The following is a 22,927-nucleotide window of genomic DNA, read 5'->3' on the forward strand; positions in this document are numbered from 1 at the left end:
GGGAGAGCATAACCGCGAAAACTTAAAATTAGTGGTCATTGTTGTACGTGTCCTGCACCCTGAATGGCGGAAGCTTTTTCGCGCTAATTTGTCACGTCGGAAGGCTAATAAGTGTTTCTTTTTAATTTCTTCTACATTACTTCAATGATTACTCTATTAAGACTGAATGAGATTCTAGTCGTGTACCCACTGTCCCAGATATTAGGGCTCTATTTTGTTTTTCGTTGCGTTTCTGAGGTGTGTGTGTCCTTAAACGTCTCATTGTTATTTTGCTGTTTTGAAAAGGTGCTCTGAGGGTGCTCCAAAAAAGTTCGCGCCCTTGTTGAAGGCGCACAGAAAGCCTCAAATGTTTCCTCGGAACACCTATAAAAAATGTGTCGTTGTTTACGATCCTCCCTGTTCCTTGGAAAAAGTCAGGTATCTGCGTGGCTTATGCTGCCACAAAAACTTTGGAAAAAGAGCGTTTGGTTCACATTACACATGTACAGTTATTTGTCCCGCACGTAGCGAAGAAATGTGAATTATCCACCTTTGGTTTCCTCCGTCAATACTGGCCTTCGCCTACGCGATAATACTGTAGATACGTATGCTCCAGGTCAAAACGCCAATATGTCAGTGAAGGTCATGACCTTTTTGCGCCGTAATGGGACCAAGGCTAATAAAGTTCACGCAATGAAACCTGAATTCAAGAACCGTCAACCCAGTGAAACATATATAATAGAGGCCGTACGCTAGGTATTTTCACGCATCGATCGGTGATCCCAACCAGCATGCACTCTCTAGTTGCAATCGCTTTGCTTTTCGCAGCCGTGGACGGTAAGTTCAACGTTTGCATGATTTGGAAGAAATACATCTTGATTATCTTGATCTGCCTATTAGTGTACTGAACTCTTCAATCAAAAACATCCTTGTTTGGTCGTTCTCTAATCACCAGGTCTATTTCTGTTAGTTACGTAAATAGGGGTATATAGTGCGAGTGAATAGCCCGAGTGCTTGCACACTATATGATACAGGGTAGCATTTAACGGCGCATGAAGTTTGCACTCATACTGCATCGCCAAGATGAGAAAAAATGGAGGAAATTTCAGAGACAGAGCGTGGACTTTGGGACTACCGCAAATTTGAGAAGTATTTTAAACAGGACGAACAATTATTCAAGCGTTGGTCATGAAGCACACAAAAAGAAATGAGGATCATAGAGGTGATCGATTATTCAATTGCGATCAGTTGGGGTAGTTTTACCGCACATCCTATGTTTCTCTGTAACCATTCATCTCCTGCAAAGGAGCATTTTGTCACAAGGAGTGGATAAATGCAGCTGATGTGCATTTGATTTCGGTCGTCAATACTGGTCTTCGTCTACGCAAAAAAAAAATGCAGAAGTACGCTTCAGGTCAGCAAGCTTACATCTAAGTGAAAGTCATGAGCTTTACTGCGTCACAGTCGGACAAAAGCTAATAAAGGGCAAACAGTGAAATATGCATGGAATTACTGCGAATTTGCTAGGAAAATTAACATAGCGGAGAGAGGCGAACAGCATCGCCATATCAATTGGCGAAATCGACCAGCATGCGCTGTTTAGTTGCACTTGTTTTGGTTTTTGCAGCCGCTGTGTAGTAATTTCGACGTTCTGGCTGATTTCAGTGAAAGTTCCCTTATTATATAAAACCACCTAGAGCCAAATGGAAATCTGCAAATAAATATATCTCTATTTTGTCGCTTCCTGATTACCATAAGAATTCTGGTAGTTAAGAATTTGAGTGCTTAAAACTCTCACCAAAGAGTCCGTGAGCTTGCAGACAACTTGCTGACGGGAGGTGTTAATAACGACGCTTAGGTTATGCATAGATGCTGCGCGAGAAAAATGTAGACAATGAAGCGCATTTTTGAAGCAGTGTCCGCTGTGCTAGTTGCTCGGATATCAAGTTGTGACAGGCAGAAGTATTAGGGAAGCGTTGCTCATAAAAAACACAAGTAGTAATGACCCACGTACAGGCGATTGATTTGTTGCGCTTCATTCCGAAAATATCACCGCATACCTAATCTTCATGAACAAGAAAGCGGAAAGCATCTTTAGTGCGCGCAAAGGGAGAGATTTGCCGAAGTAAGTCTCGTTCCTGCTACTTCAAAATGAGGAAAAAAGAGAAGAGGACTAGACTGAAAAGGCAGAAAGGGAAGGTTAGTGATCATAGAGGGAGTGTGCACGTGGCGCCGACCTCCTGAAGTGACGATAGCAGAAAATTCATGACATTCTACCGCTGATGAGAAAACAGCAATGATAGGCTGAACAAAATTTAAGATAAGCACTGTGCCTCGGGGACTGCCGTATGTACTCCGCCGAAAACCAAGCGCAGAGCACCAAGCAGCGGTCTAATGATGCTTCTGATTGGGTCCGGTGCTCTTCAACCTTCTGGCTGACACACAGGGGAAAGACGCTCAGCATGAGGAGAACCGGACACATTGCAGAAAAGAGCGTTTTGTAGCGAGAGCTACATTACGCGCAAGTCTCGCCGTTTCGCCGTGGCACCAGTTTCGCCGTGGCCGCACTGTGACCTTGAGCCGTTGCCTAGCAACCGCCGCAGCTGGCGGCCGTCGCTCGCCGCGCCATCGGGCGTGACGTCACAGGAGGAGCCTGTGCCGTGGCGTGCCAGCGAAACCGAGTTGCAAAAGCTGTGCGCATGCGCCGTAGGTGGAGGGGGGTTGGTGCAGCTGTATATATATATATATATATATATACGAGAAGGCGGCTTGGTGGAGCCGTCGGTAGATAAAGATCGTGAGGCGGAGAGACTGAAAGAAGCCAGGCTTCAATTACATGACGAAAAACCGAAAATAAGATCGAAATTTCCGGAGCCCTCCACTACGGCGTCTCTCATAGCCTTAGTCGCATTGGGACGTTAAACCCCATAAACTAAACCAAAATAAAATAAATGCGTCACACTTTGCTGCGTAACAAATGTCCTGTTTTTAATGTAGCCGCAATTAGACGCAACGGGGGGGGGGGGGGGCTAATAACCAAAGCTAAACATTGGACGCAGCCGGATAGAAGCCAGGCTAAACGACAAGGTGTAATTATGTTTAACCGTACTCTCACCACGTACAGCCTGACCTAGCTGAGCTAAGCCACTGCCATTTTATGTAGTTAGCCCGTTGAAATGGAGCAGCAACGCCCAGAATCAATCACGTGATGTGGTCATCAGCTCGTAGCTGAACGCTCTAGCCTTGAAGAGGCCAAGAAAGGATCACACGGTCGTTTGCGATTATCAGGTTCACGGCAATATACGCAGTTGATGGCAGACATAATTATGCACTTGGAAACTGAACCACATTACTCTGAAGGAGATAATGCTAGGAATGAAGCTCACTGCATGGTTGACGGCAGTGACCAGCCCGTCAGGAAGGCGAAGGCGTGACCATTGTTGTCTCTTCAGGAGTTCACATGGCTGGGTCACAGGTACAATGAGAAGTTGTGCGGACAGCGTTCCGAAACATTCCGAGAGTGTTACGTTGCTGAGTGCTCGGTGAAGTACGAAAAATGAAACAAGATATGTAAATAGTTTTAGATGGCAGTGCACTTTAGTCGTTCATAAGATACAGCGGGCGATCGAATTGTGAAAGAATGGTGAAAGTTTCGTGAAAGAAGTTTTGTCAGCTGGTATCGACAGCTTCGAGGCTAGAGAAGTTGTACCAAGCTGTGTCTTCAAAGACGGAATCAGAAACGACGCGCCATAAAATGGCATAAGAGAGCGCTTGACACTTTGTCTGCCGAGCTGTTGAGATAAACAAAGACGACAATTAAACAGCTGTAACTGGTAACTTTAAGAGTTGTTTGGGATGCAAATGTTTTTATATGACGAAGGAAGACCAGAAAACTAATTTTTCGCATTATTATAGAGCCTGCTGACTTGCTGGGCGAAAGCTAGCTCTGTTCAAAGCAATGTTTTTGTCGCTGAGATCACCCAGTGCTGCCCTATTATAGTTCAGGAGTGCAAACTGCTGGGCTAGTTGGTTCATATTGCATATAAAGAGAACCAGCGAAAATAGACGCAAGACAAGAACAAAGAAGGCACACACCACAACGCTGGAGTTGTAAGTCCAGCGTTGTGGTGTGTGCCTTCTTTGTTCTTGTCTTGCGTCTATTTTCGCTGGTTCTCATTATATGCCCTATTATAGTAGATACTGAAGCACCACACAAAAAATTGGAGCTACAACTTCTGTCTTGAGAATGCAGCCTCCTGAAAAAGAGAAAACTAACTACAAAGGATTTTATAAGACAGCCTCGTCATCACTTTCTATTGAAAAGAAAAATGTGCGAAAGTAAAGGAAAAAAAAAACTGCAGTCGCTTATGAGATGGCCAGCTGCGTAAAATAAGTTATTCAGCACCTAAAATACAAAGGAACTACAGCTGACTCATAAAGTCCTTTTAGTTACCTTAGATAAGGTGCTGATCTGAAAGAGAAAAGGGATAGATGTGCAACGAACACGTTGTGAGAATTTTTTTTGGTTCCTTAGATGAGAAAAGTGATTCTTACTGTACAAATTTACTAAGGCGAAGCATCCAACGAAACCAAAAGTTAAACTTCCTTCTATTCAAATCCTAGGCAACATTATCTCTTTATACACCGCAGCTAAAAGCGCGTGATAATGATCTGTTTCCTTTGTTTCTTTATGAATAAAGTCTCGAACTGCATTGCTGCCGGCTACAGAATAACATCCTCTTATTTTAAATCATTTGCACTACACTGGACATTACAATTTCACACAACGCTGATATTTCAAGCACTTTTTATTTTCTCACTACTTCAGTAATATTATTCTATGCCCAAGAGACATTGCATGTTCTAGGTGTTTTACAGTCTTTCATTTACTCTTTCGCATTTGATGCAAAGTAACTAATAATCAACGTCACAATAACAGCGGAATGGATTTGATATCAACATGTGAACTTATTCTTGCAGGCCTACAGCAGCCACGTCTTGTGTACCCTCGACTTCTCCAGGAGCGCTCCCATGATGGAAAGCTTGTCATGAAAATAGACGATCAACTGACCCTCAATCTGGAAAAGACATCTATTGCTGCACCAAAACTGCGGTTCCTTAAGGCAGGAAAAGACCCGATGACAGTGCTGGTGAGAATGACTTTTCTATTAAAAATGCGAATACACAGTAGAAACAATGTGGGCAAAGTGTTATAAGTACAATGTGCGTATTTTCTTGCACAACAGTTCTATTAGCCCTCAAATTCCAGTTGAGACTGCTGAACAGCAGGGGGCGAAAATAAAGCAGCATTCGTATGAGAAGAGCCTTGATTCCGCGAAAAAAGTCCCAGTGTTCTTGAAAGCACAATTCTAGAAAGCAGCCCTTTAAGCACGCATACATGGGTTCTGAAGTGCTGTAGGCTTGCGCATTTTTATTTATGCACTTCGCTGAGAGTGACTGCAGTGACGGTTCACCCTAAACTATCTCCCTAATTAAAGGCGTCCCATTAAACGTGTACTTTTTGCTTCATTGCATTTTCGCTCCCTCCTGCATAGATAGTTATATTTGAAATCAACTTTATCTGGCGTTTCATCAGAAGCTACGGGAGAGAGATTTCATCATCCATGCTTATGCGGGTGGCCTGTGCGCGCAAGGCTACACTGCGTCTACCATCAGCACCAGCTAGCACCAGAGTCTAGCACCAGATTGCCAGAAGTTAACGGTAGGACACTAGTACTGTATATTTGTTTCACGCGGACAGGCGGTATGTCGATTGGTTCAAAAAACTCCAGACTGCTTAAACTAACGCACATAGGTCTGGCAAGGCCTACGGCGTTTAGGCATGGACGGAGAGTGGCAGATAGTTGTATTCTGTGGTGCGTACCCTAGGAGTGGCGCGCAAACTAGCAGATGTACAAGCAGCTCAGATTGTGTTTTTCCGGTATAGACGTCGTAGTGAGTTTGGCGTCCAATGTTGGTAGACGGGCTTTGAAAGAATTGGTGCTTAAGCGGACCACAACCAAAAACAGTTATTTGTTCCGGTGGTCTTGAAGAGAGAAACACTTGAAGAAAATACGCGACAGAGCGTTAGAAGACAATGTGGTCCTTACGGATTGTTAGGGCAATGTTGGTTTGCAATTGAAAGATGATGTGGGCTTGAAATAGCAATTGTGATGGGTTCGGTGGATGAAATGAAAGCAGTGCGAGGATATCAGAAACAAGTTCGTTTGGGAATATTTCGCATATTTAATATGCATGAATGTGCGCTATTATGCCGCACCGTCATCGCTAAGCGAATTTTTGGAGTGCGATATTATACACATGATTTAACCCAAGCGTCAGACTGTGCAGTTGAAGCAGACATTTGAACCTCATCTTAACACCGCTTCTATGAAACTGCCGAAGGTGACAAGAAAAATTACAAACAATACTGGAAGCTAATCTTAGCTTCACCTGTATTAGCGTAGAGAACTCCGTATAACATGGTAATTGGGCACAGCAGCTCCCCGACCCCCTTCATTTTATGATTTTAGATAAGCAAATGAAAACACGCTTGGGTAGAGTGCAGCGCCGGCTACATATTCAGTACATCATGCTCGCTGTACTTTGGTGCTAAGATGAGAAGGGTGAGAAAAGAGAGCAAACAATTAGCGTCAACACACTTGAACTAAAGGAAGGTCAAAGCGAAATATTGTAATTAATTCTGCTGCTCTGGTCGCACGCCTTGGAAAATGCTTGCTTCGGGAAGACATCATTAAATTCTCAAATCGTTTCAGTACGACGGAAACGAGATAAACGACCAGCTGTATCAAGATGGAAAGCAGTTCGCTACACTTGCAGTTGAAGAGAATGGTACAATCGCTCAACTGGTGCGTATTTTTGGCTCATCTACTTTTATTGCGCCGCTAGATCAGGGTGGCCCATGGCGGAGTAATGGAGTGCTTCCCTACTAATTTACAATAGTCTTTATCGGCATCCCAGTTTACGTCAGGGTGCCGATTGGATCTATATTGGCTTGAAATGCAATGATTTGAAGAAATGAGCCTTCAAACCGTGCTATAGCGATTATTAGGGTGGTTAGAGTGCAGAGTGTGCTACGAAAATATATAAAAAAAGCTGGTCATTCACACTTCGTCATAGTTCTAAATTATCTTGGAAAAAATAACGCAAGAAGACAACGGTTGTTTGCATTGTTTTTTCTAGATGCTGTACCAACTATCTCGAATGTTAGTATTACTCTAGTTTTAAAAGAATATAGAAAGTCTGAAACTTATTGGCATCACGGTTCTTTAGGAAAGCATGAAATATTTATCTTTGTCAGCTTTCAGTGAGAACAGCATGGATACAGTTCATGTCTACTTCTCTGAAATTGTTTTCAGAAAGGCTTGGTGGGACCAAGCCACAGAATCGAGCCACTACCTGCAATGGAGCGTTCGGACTCAGGCCTCATTCCGCACATGATTTACGAAATTGAACAAATGGAGATGAACGACAAGGCGCTCAGTTTTGTTGACGAAGGTACGTGATCACGATTTCAAGTAATTGGAAAACAAGCGGGAAGGACGCGTTCACAAGCAGGAGAAGTCCATAGGACAACGCTGGAAACAAAATTTCAAGTACTTAGAAATGGTAGTCTTAGATTTCTAAAGGAGCGTTAAGAATCACCCGCTTCATTGCAGAACCATGCGCTGAAAGACGAAGCAATACGCACTGCCTAAACTGCGATGTATGCCTTAACTTGAAACAAGACTCCTGCAAAACATTTAAATTTGCGTTTCTGGCATACCACGAGCATAATTTCTTATCTGAAAGAAGGCGAATGTACAGCACTGCATTCAAGATGTGCGCCCAGCATTCATACCAGAATTAGCAGAAAAAATATGGAAATTGATAAATTCCTGTTACGACGAGGGCTGATAAAAATACGAAAACTATCGAAGTGCCAAAGCGAGATGAGCCAGGCATATTGCTAATGAACTGCAGAAACTTGAGCGTGAAATAAAAGAGTGGAGATATGTGCGCGATTTCAAAGGCGTAATTTGCTGTACTAGGTCTGGAAACTACTGAAAACGTTCCCCGTAATGGATCACTTAAATAATTAATGAAATGCTTGGAATAACAACGAAACACTAGAATTTCATAACATTGCACGTTGCCAGAGGCCCTATAAAGCCATCTTCATAGTTTTGGGCATCATGCGATGTTCGCAGTTTGGAGCAGTCTTGCTAACTTTCATTCCACACAATTTTTTGAGTGCGTACTACGAAACTGAAAGGTGTGCTGGTCTATGTAAGTCAATGTCCTTTCTTTCATTCGTGCCTTGAGAAAGCTTCTCTATACCGCGACGCATTTCTTCACGGCTTCATCAATTTGTGTAACTCCTACTTAGTAAGTAACTACTCAGTATACACTCTGGCAAAACGAATACATTTTTGCTCGACATATTTACTCTTCAAATGTGGAATTAGACCATGGAATATGTACTTCAACAAAAACTGTGTTTCCGCAGAACACCTTTGTTGCTTTGCAAGCACCCTATCAGTTAAACACGTCGTATCTTTATACAATAGCGGAATATCTTTATTCGTTACGTACTGTTTATTTGTTTTTTACCCCGGTATTACTACTTGTATTGTGTTCTACAATTATATTTTGGTGTTCCTTACTTGTAGTACTTGTATTGAATTCCTGGATGTTTATTGTTACCTTCTGGCGTTCCTTACTATTTTTGCACTGTTTTTGACACCCCTATATATATATATATATATATATATATATATATATATATATATGCCTGTGCTTTCATCTTAATTATGTGGTGTACTCCACTCCCCTCTGTAACGCCCGACCCGGGCCCTGAGGGTATTCGAAATAAATAAATAAATAAATAAATAAATAAATAAATAAATAAATAAATAAATAAATAAATAAATAAATAAATGCTTACAGATGAGCTGAAGCGAGCTTATGAAGCCTCAAACAGCCATATGTTTTCAAAACTTCCGACGTAACGAACACAAAAAGATAAGACAGAGTGGAGACATTGTATGTTGCCACACTTACACAGCTGTGATGATGAATTTTGTGTTGTTGCAGAGATATATCCCGTTTTCTCGGCAAGAAATGGCGGAAGGGTGCCTGATGAAGTAGTGGTTGAAGTGTTTTTTGTGCTTGATCACCCGCATTATCGTCATTTCGCAAGCACCAGAGATGCACTGATGTATATCTGCATTATGATGAACTCCGTGAGTAACCATTGCGCACTTAGTATTTATGTGGGTACGTCTGTTTTTTAAACTTAAGAAAATTGCGTGGTTCACCTATCAGACATCGAATGATAGGAGCGTGTATTGTTCCCTGAAGTTCAGAAGATCAAGGTTCCGGGCTAGTTGGTAATGCATTTAAAGGAAGAAACAGAGCGAAGAAACACGGACACACGAAGAAACGACACACACAGCGCTCATGTGTGTGCCGTTTGTTCGTGTGTCCGTGTTTCTTCGCGCTGTTCCGTTCTTTGATTGTTCCCTGAAATTAGTGTTTGCATGCTAGCTTCTTAACGCCTTCAGAGGAGCTCCCATTATGAGCCATTTTATAAAAATGTCGGCTTTCAAGTAAACCCCATTATTAACAACTGTTCTAATACTGAAGGAGATATAATAAAAAACTTTGCTGTGCCATAAGTTTAGAATACAGGGCTCAGAATTTGTTGAAACGAGATTATAGAGAGTGCTTGATAAAATATTTTTATGAGATATATGAAAAAAAGATTTACATCAGGATTAAGGTATTGGTACTAATTTTAAATAGCAAAGTTTATGAGTTGTGTACAGAGAGTGAAATATTAAAGCTTTATTTAAGAGAAGGCAGTCGTAGTTGTGAAACCCAGCCTATTATGCGACGTGTATTTGTTTCTTCATCTGGAAGTTCTTGGTTAGGTTATCGGAAGCGTATTACCGTTCACCTCTTGCTTTCCCGAGACTCGATGCGATAGTTGTTACTCCAACTGTGGTACGGATTACTTCTAAGTGATTAATATTAAAAGCATAAGGCTCCATAAAGAGGTGGCAAATATTCAAGAACGTAAAGTTCCATGCCAGTTGCACGCGGTAACAAACCTAGGAGACTTATGGCTAATGTATAAAATCGATAATTCTTGTTTCCCGGATTTATGAAGGCTATTTACTCAGTATGCAGCAGTTTGACCGCCACTCATTTATATATATTTCATATCACAATGATGATTACTCTAGAAATGATATTTAAAGATAAGGATGTTATACACTGGTGCTGAAGGCGTCAGCCACCTGTTGTCTCGTCGCCTTTTTAGGGAGAATAGGGGGCCTCAGACCTTAATTCTAGACCAAGCATTTTCAGAAGCTGTCGATTAGGAGGGGCTGCTCAGAAGACCTATGCATTTCTAAAATTACGTAAGACGAGCAATACCTGCACACAGATATATTTTGCCGTTACCGACCAAACCATATTAGAAAGAAGAAGGGCGATAAGTAACAGAAATAAATTACATATGAGTCATGGCCCATCTTCCGAATTTTTAATGTTCAAGAATAAAAGACTTTCTGATCAAACAGTTGGCAGTCGTTGTAAAGGTGGCTGTTTTATGCATGATATTTCCTGAGGACTGTAGTGCTTTAACTCGGAGTCAGATATTGTTTTGGAGTGGTTTAGTTGCCTGCTGAATATAAGTGCACTCACATTCTGACGTTTCGTGCTTTGCAGGCAAACTTGAGATACATAGATGTGCACAATCCAAGAGTGAAGCTTATGGTTACAGGAGCAGAGCAGCCTTCGGTAAGGAGAACTGACTGCACGAGAAACAGTGCGTAGTGTGATCAGCGAAGTGGGCTTACGTTGCCGCATGTTTTCGATTAGGGAGAGGAATATGTACGTGGCACGAAAGATTTATTGGCGGACTCCGACACGCTGAGCCAGCTGAAGATATACGCCGGAAAAAAGAAGTCTGAGTTTGGAAACCCAGACATTGTGTTCCTGCTTTCTGGGTGAGACTTATTCACTGCCCTTAGTTTTGAAACGGCTTTAGGAGCCAGAAAAGAGAAAACAAAACGCTAACTAGAGTGTTTTGCTTGCGTGTTTGTTTTGCAGGAGAGACGTAATTACGGAAAACAATGGCAAGTGGGACAAAAATGGCCTGGGTGAGACTTTGCGCTTATTGTTATAGAGCTTCAAAATAATTTTCGCTTAGAAATCAGTTATGAGTTAACTCGTCGAATAGTGCGACTAATGATAACAATTGCAGGTTGTGGAATCTTGGATCGTTCTACTGCACACAGTGGCAAAATTGACACTTGCGAGTCACTTAAAAATTTGACTAGAATATACTTTTTCCATGGTTCTTGAGTAGAAGCAGGTAATCCAGTTCTTTTTCTGTGAAAACACTCAGTATTGTTGGTGGTGCTATTTGCGGAGGGTTTCCTAAGGGCTAGTGCTACTATTATTTATTTGTTTATTTTACCCTCAGGGCCTTGCAGGCATTGAAGAGGGGAGTGGGCAGAAAATATAGAGCGAGCAATGGAGAAAAGGTAACGGGTACATAAAAGATTAATCCTGTGTTTACAATGTCAGCGAAGACAATAAATACATTAGTGCAGAACAACATAGTCAGAGCTTGTACAGCACCACCTAAAGCTTTGCGAAAGTTATTTATGTCAGTAATAGATACAATTTCATCAGGAAGATAGTTCCATTCCTTAGAAGTACAGGGAACAAATGAACGTAAGAAAGAAACTGTTTTGCAGAAGAAACTGTGCTGCATCACGAAGTGACTGATAATCTTACAATGAAGAGATTGCCGCCTTATGGCGATATGAGTGTAGTCTGTCAATTCGCTCGTGAAACAAAGAAAAGCAACCTGTATTGCTTTGAAGAAGAACACATCTTGCGTCACTACTTCACAGAAGATGCGAAGATGTGAGTTAAAAAAAGTCGATCGCAAGCGCTAGAAAATGATCTAGGCAGCGATTATCAGCACACGATTGACAAAAGTGATTGTAGTGGAATTTGGCCGATTTCAGCACAATGAATGGGTGAAGCAGCTGAATTTGGGCTACCTATACTGCTTAAGGTACAGTTTAGAATTTGCAGTGCAGGATGGTTTTTTGTGATACAGTAACTAATTATGAAATTCCCCTTTTCTTGTCCAGGAGTTGGTTACGTTAGTGGAGTGTGTTCAGACTACTTCGTTGCCTTGGGTGAAGATAAACCTGGATTGTACACTGGAATGATTACCTTGACCCACGAACTCGCCCATGTGTAAGTAAAATTAACAAAACAAAATCTTAACTGTACAGCCTACTGATCGAACGGCACTAATTCCCGCTCTACGCCATAGTTTTAAGACTCAAAAATTGTTTCAAAACCTTAAGTCTGCCCACGGTCATTTTTGCGCAACCGGATTAACTCTGGTACCCTTCAATTGCGAACTTGTTTGAGCGGGAATACGGCGAGTTCCACATTAAATGTTAAGTGCATGAAACACGCCAAAGCGAAGGGCTCGCCAAAACATAGCCGGTAGTGCATCAATGATTTTTGGACAGAAAATGATGTGCGTTGGAAACTAGAACATATATGAAGGGAAGCCACAGCTGCGGAGTGGAATGGTGCCGGCTGGAAGCAGTCGGTAGTCAGTGGAACCCTTATTCGCATCCGTATCGTTCTGTCTTCATATTTAGGTCCCCGGTGCACTATACCTGTATTCAGGATGACGCAAATCGCTGCATCTACCGTCCTTACTTTTTCATTCGAAGGAACCCTGGTAATACTTGCTAAGTTTTCTGAATGGAAAACTCGCATCTAGCACTCGGAGCGCAGTAAAGTTGTTTACGAAGACGACGCGAGAAAAAAAAAAAAACGGAGTTTGACAATGGCTTGACCAACGCTTATCCTGCATTTTTGAGATGAGCCCTCTCACGTTTCCCTCTTCCAAAATGAGAGATGTTGAGGCCACATTTTCCGTTTTTGTGCGGCGTCGTCGTTGGTGTTGTAAACACATGACGTCATTACAATGCGCCACGCTGATTGGCGAGAATGCCAGTAACTGATTAATCCGAACGTAATGAAAACAGTTTGTTCGTCGCGACTTCCCCCCTCCATCCTCAAATTCCTCAGCTTTTTACCTTTAATGTCTGTCTCGAAGGACGCCCGACTTTTATGGAAGGTAGAAGAGCGATCGTATGTGACCATGCATGATCCATGGTCAGCAGCTTGACTCACGCCCCGTGAGGGCTTAATGGGTCTGTCCACTCCTGCACTCTTAGTCAAATGCACCAGCGTCGAGGGTTACTAAACAATCTGACAACCATCTCTATTTCGAACTGCCCCATATCTGTCTTAAACACCTATTTCTACTAGTGGAATGGTCCACTTAATGTTTATCTTCCATGACCTGGGAGTGGAAAATTTGTTTTAGTACGATGGGAAATGGAATCGCATACGTGCCAGTCTGGCTGCGTGAAAAACTCTCAGATACTTTTAAAAGCTGCGCTACTGACAAGTGAACATGATAAAAGTCATATCCTCTCTATCTTTTCCAGCAACTCTCAAAAAGGTCGGAGTCAGTGTGAGCGCGTTTGACAGTGGCGTCAAAAAAAAAAGCAAGCAGGTGCACATGCATCTGAACAATTGGTGAAGCACTTTTAAGCACTGATTATCACCCAAAACTGCGAGAAAAGCTCGTGATTTCATTTGTACCGCATAAATATCAGAAGTTTTATCTATATTGCAAAATTTGTTCCGAATGCACCACGAATGTACTGAACATAGTAAAGATAATTCAGTCATGTTTTACAACCCAGATTATGATATCTTAAATATATGATATTGTCACGTTTTAGTGACGGCAGTCCAGCGGTCAGGAAAACACCAGAAATACTTGCAAACGAAGCTCTTTATTAGGGCTGACTTTCGCCCGCAAAAGAACTGAATCACTTGGCCTAAGCAACAAGCGTGCTCGTCAATCGTCGATCTACGAATGCCCTCCGCTCGCGGCACCGCTCAATTTAAAGCCGGCTAGGAAACTTCGAGATAACAGGTCGAGATCATCTAGAGTAATCTAGAAACACGTAGGCGAAGCTGTTCATGGCTGTGAACAATCGAGATTAGTCTGGTCGCTTCTCGCGTCAGGAACAAAAATGATAACACCCCTTTTCTGCGGCCTTGCGCGAACGAACGGACGCTACAATGATACGTGGCATTACCCCCCTCGCAAAGAAGCATCGTCTCGATGCTTTAAAATGAAAATAAACGCGGAGAATGCGAACTTCGAGTCCTTTAGCGTTCGTAATAAAGTTTAAGGGCAGCGGTAAAAGCTTCAAGTCTGGCTGTGTCGTCGTCGTAGTTGTCGTCGTCGTCGTAGTTGTCGTCGTAGTCGTCGGCGTCGTAGTCGTCGGCGTCGTAGTCGTCGGCGTCGTAGTTGTCGTCGGCGTCGTAGTTGTCGTCGGCGTCGTAGTTGTCGTCGGCGTCGTAGTTGTCGTCGGCGTCGTAGTTGTCGTCGGCGTCGTAGTTGTCGTCGGCGTCGTAGTTGTCGTCGGCGTCGTAGTTGTCGTCGGCGTCGTAGTTGTCGTCGGCGTCGTAGTTGTCGTCGTCGTCGTAGGGGTCGTCGTCGTCGTAGGGGTCGTCGTCGTCGTAGGGGTCGTCGTCGTAGTTGAGGCATAGTCTTGTGTTTTCGTCGATGGACGGTCTTAGTTCTTGCGCTCAGAAGCAACCTCACCTCCAGAGGCTGCTTTATTCAGTTTAACCTTCGGTGTCCGGGGGAGCGTCCACGCACTGCGTAGCCTCGGCTAGGAGATAGTACATAGCGCGGTGACGATGGCGACGGAGAACGAGATGGGCGGCTCGGCGATGAGTATTCTTCGACGCAAGAACTCTTCGATTGCGGCTGGTCGCAGGCCAGGTCGGGGTCGTGGGGCGTCGTAAGAAAATCCTCGGATGCCCATTCTCCTGTATGGGCAGTACCAGAGAATGTCACCGGCTTCTCCACAGTGGAAGCATAGTTATGGCGGCGCTTGTCGGGTGTTCTCCACTCGCCGCATTTCCTAGGCCGTGTGCGACGCTCGTAGGACGGGCAGGTTGGGGCGAGAGGGCGGCGCTCCAGCGCAGCTGGCTAATGGCGATAGGGGCTTAGGTGCCGTCGTCGAGGTGCAGGACGGCGCACTGCTGCGGCGTAAGTCATGGCTGGAGGCTCCAAGAGGCTGCGTGGTAGACTGGAGTCAAGTCCTCCGGTGAATGACTCGAAGGGCTGGCGTCGCGACTTGCTGGGGGTGTCCGGTACATGGAAGGCTACCCAGCACCTCCACCAGATGTCACGTTTTAGTGACGGCAGTCCAGCGGTCAGGAAAACACCAGAAATACTTGCAAACGAAGCTCTTTATTAGGGCTGACTTTCGCCCGCAAAAGAACTGAATCACTCGGCCTAAGCAACAAGCGTGCTCGTCAATCGTCGATCTACGAATGCCCTCCGCTCGCGGCACCGCTCAATTTAAAGCCGGTTAGGAAACTTCGAGATAACAGGTCGAGATCATCTAGAGTGATCTAGAAACACGTAGGCGAAGCTGTTCATGGCTGTGAACAATCGAGATTAGTCTGGTCGCTTCTCGCGTCAGGAACAAAAATGATAACCCCCCTTTTCTGCGGCCTTGCGCGAACGAACGGACGCTACAATGATACGTGGCAATACAAAAACCTGCGACATTTTGCACTCTGAGGGTCTCGGGAGGTGATTGCAGTTTGCCCTGCTGTCTGTTGATCGTGTAGTCAGGATTTTTCTCTAAAGCGACTGTACCGCAGAGCGTCTGCTTCCAAGCAGGGGCTCATGCAACTGAAGCAACTGATTCAAGTAAGCATTTGATACTTATTCTGTCTATTCTCGTTTTGCATATCCTGGCTATCCGACAACTTGTGCGTTGCGTTGCAAAAGTCTCGGCGCTGTGCACGACGGAGACGGTCCCTACCGTCCAGTGAGCGGGCATCCTGGAGCCAAAGCTTGCCCTTGGGATGATGGATTTGTGATGAGCTACGTGAACAAGGACGCTAGGCACCAAATCTTCTCCCCATGCAGTGTGCGGCAGATAGAATACGTACTTGGGTGAGTGGCACAGTTGTGCTCCGACATCTGCTTATTAAATAGAGCATGCTTTAATAAAAGGGCACTACGACGTTTAGCGCGAACGAAGAAAGGTTTAGGGCCTTTACTGTCAGTAGTACAAAGTGGGGACTGAAACTACTGGGCATAATGCATAATCCGTGCACGAGTTTAGAGGGGGTGGATTTTTTTTTACTGAAATATTCGTGTAATAAACCTTAGAAGCAGCAGTGTAATATAAAAGGGACCATTCATTTTTTTATAAGAAAGGGATTGCTACAACCGAAAAAAATTGAAATGAGCATGCTCCTTTGCTGTTTTAGTCGCCTTAATTAAAAGCGTTTCCTGTGACGTTTTATACAGTACAGGGGGAACAAAAAGTATTCTTACCAATGTAACAGGCGTTTTGACTGGCTTTCGCTACTATCAAGCAGCTTTGATTGTGAGATGAAGTCCGCCCAAAAACAGCTTATCGGAGCGCCCACAAGACTGTCAGGCTATCTGCCTCTCTCTGATTGCGATCGCCACTGCGTGTCAAAACACTAGCAAGGTACCCATAAGAAGAAGAGCGTTGTCCTGTGTTCTTCTTCTCCAGGTGTCTCGGACTTTCACTGGTGAAGTTATGTCTGATGTACAACAACTAGCCCACATGGGTACCTTGTTACTGTTTATTTTTTCTTCTGTGGGCAACTTTCTATATGTTGGGTCTTAAGGTTACCAAATTTCGATGTGTTCCAGCGTTGTGCTATGTTTTTCTTCTGCTGGTGTCTTGTACTTTCGCTGGTGAAGTTATGTTTGGTGTCAAAACAATTGAGCGCAAAACTGTGTAAACGTTATAGCAAAGCACAAGCAAGGCCTCACATAAGAAAAACCTGAATAAAAAAGGGTGGAAAATGTAGAAAAACATTTCAGAAACATCGAATCAAATCATATTTTATTTTCCGACGAGTATCGGGTAGGTCACCTGGGTTAAAGTTATACGAAAAGCTTGACGAAGGCCCAGGAAACCATTTTATGGCAGCAGCAGACAGAAAGAAATAACAATTTATGAACAATACAGAAGCAGTCATGACTAAATAAATAGAAAGGAAATTGTACAGCGCATGCATTAGGGCAATACAACTGAAATAAGCTGACAAAATGTTTTCAATAATGAACTGAAATGCAAAAAAGAGTACAGCAATAACACAGAAGTTTTTTTTTAAACGACATATGAAGAATTACGAATTATATCTGCACAACGTATGTTCGCATTTGTTTTCTACTAAATCCAGCAGTATCTTTATATTTGCTGAGAAAAAATGGCAGATTGTGAGCCAAGGATTGCAGCTTGTAATCAGTCCTAAATTGTGGCAAGGACCAAGCGTCAGTACAACGAGTGTTAACTATTGCTGTCCGATATTCAAGGGAAACAAGTTGTGTCAAGAAATTACTCATGCCTGCGGAAGAAAATTATGTTTGCAACAAACGACATTCATAGATATTATCTACATGGATCATACTGAATGATGCTATTGTGGGATTAATACTGGTTGTTGGTTAAAGGTTTATGATAAGACGAATAATTTTTCTCTGCAAAACGAGAAGCTTCTTCATATTTACTTCAGTTGTTGTTGCTCATGCCAGTGTACAGTAGTTAATATCAGAAAGAAATAGAGCGTAATATAATCATAGTTTAGCGTTTGTGGAAAAAATTGTGCGGCAGCGTTGGGTTCCGCCAGTAACAGCCGATAATTTTCTAAAATTGTAAACCATATGAGCCTCCCATTTAAGATGGGCAGAAAAGTACACACCGAGAACCTTATGCTCGGCGGCTATTTCTGTATGTTGGTCTTGAAAAATGAATGAATTCACCGGGCGAATGCTTTATTCTGAGCATGAAAATTAACAGCTGTGGATTTAGTTGGATTTACTTTGATTTTATTTACTGTAGTCTATGCTGATAGTTTAGTAAGGATATCTATGCATCTTGACTCTAGCTGGCTAATATTACTCCCAGAAAGAAGTAAGGTGCTGTCATCAGCATAGATTACGAATTTAACTTAGGTGTCGATATTTACAATATCACTGATAAAAGTGCTAAATTAAAGGGGTCCCAATATACTTCCTTGTGGCACACCGCATGCTATTGGTAAGAAAGATGTCGTTCGGTTGTTAATACACATGCACTGGTACCTATTTTCTAAGCAGAATTTAACTAAAGCCAAAGCTGTTCCACGAATTCCATATGATGAAAACTTACTAGTGGGAATACTGTACTTAAAAACCCATCATTGGACATAATCGATATTACTCTGAATTCATAGTTTTTGGTGGAATGAATGGAATTAAGCCATCTCTTTCGCCATTTTTCTGGCAACACACTGCCCTGTATAAAGATAATCGTAAGCGCCTCATTTTTTTCAGACGTAAGGGTCAGCAGTGTTGGGACGTTGCATCGGGTGGCTACAACATGAGCACTCAGTACCCTGGAAATAAAGACATCACGATGCTATCTGCAAAACAGTCTACCCAGATAAACAAGGCGTGGAAAGTGAAATGGTAATACTCGCATTACTTCCGGCAAAGCGAGAATAATGATATCTATAACATTTGAGAAACAGAGCAATAAACTGCCGCAAGTTACTTTAAAACAGTGCAAAAGTGAAGCTGGGCTCTGAATCCTAAGCAGGGGGAGTAAGGATTAACAAATCATGACCAATGAGTGACAGTCTAGAGAATTAAAATAGTACAGTAGCAGTATTGCTGGCAATTTTTGTAATTTTGCTGGATGTCCGATATCTTCCCTGAGATATTACAGGTGAATATCCGCACTAACTTTATTTAGAAAATGCAAAACGGGATTAGTATAAGCAAGGTGGTAAACAAGGTTTTTGTGCTTCAAAACTTAATAAGAGGCCAACGTCTCGGATACCGGGCCTTGTATTATCGGTGCGTAGTGGCGACGAGGATGAATGATGCCACTCTCATTAGAATTCTCCGGGGAATAATCCTTTGTGAGAAAAAAGACGCATTGTCCCACATGCAGAGTAGATGCATTGTGAGTGAAAGGTCAGAAGAACGTGCCACTACTTTATTGGAAATAGAACTGAATCCGAGTTGCCGGCGGAATTTTTCGCCGACATAAGTGACGTGTTGAATAAAAAACCTATCAAGCAATGAAGGCGCCCAGAATATATACACAAGGGGCGTCCCTTGAATCTGTAAAGACTAGACGAAAACATTAACACTTATCGCCATTCGCACACGAAAAATTGACACTTATTTTCATTGATGTCCCGCACCATTAAGATGGAACTTCAGATCGGTGTTTAGCACAGTTGGTTCGGTGCCGCTCTTGAAGGGGTGGTGGGATTTGGTGGCAAGAGGAGAAAAGGAACGCGGTCGTGCTTGCACCAACAATTATTAGAGCTGCCGCAGCCGAGAAACCTGGCGCAGTTTTTTTACGTCTGTGGCAAAAGGCTTGTTTAGGGCTAGAGAATAGTTGACATTCCAGTTACACTTATTTGATCATCGTTGTCGCAAGAAATTACCGTCAACATTTTGTGACCTTAAATATGTAAGCTCGTCAACTTGGTGCAGTCTTTGATGTTTCCCTCAACACTTCGTGTTTACAGGGCAACAAAGGCGACGGAGAGAAGCTTGGCTGATTTGTGTTTTCGTGCTTTCAATATTATTTACTTTATCAAAAGGCGCACTCGCACTGTACTCTGCGATTATCGATAGCTTTAAACTACTTCCTAACTGCAATCACTGGAGAAAACGAGATTGCCAGAAGTGGATAGTAAATGTGACCGCTGTTAAAAATCTCAATATCTTTTACAGGTTTCTCCCAGGGGTGACGAGTGTAAATTAAGGTGCCAGTACAAGGAACGTAAGGGCAGATATATAACGACCTACTACATCGACAAGGATGCCCCAGATTTCGCGCCTTGTGGAGACGGCAAGGTAACTGAAACTCCCATATTGCTTATCTGTGTTTCCAATTTTGGAGTAGATTCGCTGAGTGGAACAAAAAAGCGACGACATGACACAAAGCATTTGGTCTGCAAAAAAAAGAGCTTATATAAACATCGGCAGATTTCAGAAGCTACTCACCTTGATGGCAGGAATAATCAAATGTGAGAAATCGTTTATGCAGGTCAATGGCGCATTATTTTTTCTCTTCGCTTTCGCCAACCAAGAGAAGAAATAATCAAAATTTACGATTTTTTTCTTTGAAATAGTTTGCAGTAAAGCTTTCCAAAATTTCGTGGTGTCAGAAAATTTGCTGCTAATATTAATTCCACTTCTTGCTAGCCCCAAAATAGCACTCCTTAAACAGTTCATCTTATTGACCTGGTAGGGCTTCGTCTTCAAGTTACCTGCATTCTGCAACCGTAGGGTATGGGTACATGTGAGCACAGTTGTAAGTATATTGTAAGTGTATATTGTAAGTGTATTGTAGTAAATATAAAGAGAAAAAGACGTGCGAGGAAATTTATTCCTCATGTTTTTTTCTTGAAAAAAAAAAAAACTGAATCCACGTCTTTAGTTCTTGAACCGCTCAAAATGAACAGTAAGCTGCGCTCTAAAAGTCAGAAAAAAAAAATCTTCACCGGCGATATAACAAAATCGTTCAAATAAAGGCTGCTTATAGATTGACGCGTGCAATCTCTTCGTGATTTAGTAATTTAGAGTTGCATTCCTTTGCTAAAGTAATGAAGAGTGCAACTCAAGGGTATCAGATCCCATACGTGCATTGGTCACCTTCCGCCTGCTGACATTTACGTTCTGAAAGCGCCTTTTGTGGTGCTCAATAGACAATTCGCTACGCTGCTTATCGCAAGTTCGCTTGATCGAATACCGGTCGCACCGGCCGCATTTCTGTTCAGGCTAACTATAAAAACGCTCATGTGCTGTGCGATGTCAGTTCATGTTAAAGCACCCCAGGTAATCTGAATTACCCCAGAGCCCTCAAGTACGGCGTCCCTCATTGCCAATGGTTTGGTTTGGTTCCCGGGGTTTAACGTCCCAAAGCGGCTTAGGCTATGATTGACGCCGTAGTGGAGGGCTCCGGAAATTTCGACCACCTGGGGTTCTTTAACGTGCACTGACATCGCACAGTACACGGACCTCTAGAATTTCTCCTCCAAAGAAATTCAACCGCCGCGGCCGGGATCAAACCCGCGTCTTTCCGGTCAGCAGCCGAGCACCATAACCACGGCCGGGACCGGACCGGCCGCGGCGGTCCAATTTCTCGCCTTGGGACGTTAAGCCCGAGATACCATGGCGCTTACCATAGGTTGCCGTTCTGAATACCCAAAAGGGTTTCTATTCATAATAATTTAACACATAAATGTGTCAAAGAAAAGGTAGAGCAAGTATCATGCCGCATGATTTGTCTCCGCATGTCATACTTGGCTGACAAAGTGCGAGACAGTGGGATAGCTACTGTAATGGTGTTTACAATAACGAAAATAGAAAGAGGTTTTTCAATGTTTTTTTATATAAATTTATTAGGTGCTATAAATGAGGTGACCTCTGATTTGCTGTTGAAATCACGCAATTTCATCTGAGAGGCACCCACACAACAACATGAAATAACCAAACTTCTTTGCATGCGAAGAAATTTGGTGTAGTGAGGTTGTTTTGAGAGGTACAGCCTTTGTCAAGAGTTTAGAGCCCGGGATGTCTGCTTCTAAGCACTACTGTGGCGTTCCTGTAGCACTAATGAAAGTCCTACGCATCGGAGGGAGCAGGACCAAAAATCTTGTTACCTTCAGGAGATTTCGGACGCTGAGGACGCATTACGAGCAAAGCAATGTGGCCCAGAAGCAGACTTTCTGGGCTCTAAACTTTTGACAAAGGCTGTACCTCTTCACAATGAACACAGCCATAAACACAACTCTGGCATTGAAACCTGAGTAAAGGCCACTGGAGCACATAGATAATGTGCTGTAAACCGCTTTCAGCTTATTTAAGAAAGTCTTTACCGCCCTAAACCGTGCCAGGCATGACGCCATGAAGGCAATCTGTGAAAGGAGAGCCCAGAATTACGATACGTTCCGCTGAGCCGAGAGGAGTACCCAGAAAAGCATTTTTTGGCCGAAATAATGACAGGGCGATTTCAGCGCACTTTGTTTAATACCTTTTCCAAATAGAATATTGTCTTCTTTGTTCCTTATTTAAAATTTGTCCAAAGGTGCTAGTGTGACTGTTTGTACAATGATGTGCACTTTGGGAAGACATACATACTTTGACAGTTACAGCATTCTCATAGGTGTTATCACAAAAAAACTTAGCCTCACGTAAGTCATCCTGTTTCACCAGTTATCACTCATAATTCTGAGAATATACTGTGGATGAGCATATTTCCTTGATTTCTTTTCAGGCATGTATAAGAGGTCACTGTGTGCGGCCATGGAGACGATAGCCACAGAAGAAGAATGAAAGCAACCAAGTGCTGCACTGCCTAACACGCGCTTAGGACGCAACATTAACTCCACTACAATGGGCGTCATATAGCCTAAAATAAGGCTTTAAGCTCTCAATAAAAAAACATGAAATTGCTCCATTCCGTGATTGATGATTTTCTTTAAACCTCCTGCTGGGTGTTTTGCATAATAAGGAGAGACAAAGACAACAAACAGAAAGGAACATTTGTTTAATGAATAAGAGTTTCATTTAGCTTTAAGGGTTTAAGTGTCAAACCTTGGGGCCTGCCTCTAAGTGAGATGGGAATGTTTAGGGGGGAGGGGGTGGGGAGGGGAAAATTACAATATGTTGCTTATTGCGTTATACGCGCTTGCATGCGTACTCCACTCTTAAAAATATGCGGAGATGAAGTGAACA

The 22,927-nt window shown here is 42.9% G+C and overlaps 1 pseudogene across 1 annotated transcript; it reads left to right on the forward strand.

The window, feature by feature from the left end:
• The first annotated feature begins 759 nt into the window (after positions 1-759).
• LOC149328613 (venom metalloproteinase Antarease-like) lies at positions 760-22,649 on the forward strand (annotated as a pseudogene). Its single transcript, XR_016285873.1, has 13 exons — positions 760-816; positions 4,960-5,129; positions 6,756-6,848; positions 7,359-7,497; positions 9,076-9,224; positions 10,717-10,788; positions 10,870-10,997; positions 11,101-11,150; positions 12,159-12,267; positions 15,929-16,096; positions 18,500-18,634; positions 19,919-20,041; positions 22,467-22,649. The product of XR_016285873.1 is annotated as a venom metalloproteinase Antarease-like (transcript).
• The last annotated feature ends 278 nt before the right edge of the window (positions 22,650-22,927 follow it).

This window comes from Amblyomma mixtum, chromosome 9, assembly GCF_055824585.1.
Source record: "Amblyomma mixtum isolate Tamu chromosome 9, ASM5582458v1, whole genome shotgun sequence".
NCBI classification, from domain to species: Eukaryota; Metazoa; Arthropoda; class Arachnida; order Ixodida; family Ixodidae; genus Amblyomma; species Amblyomma mixtum.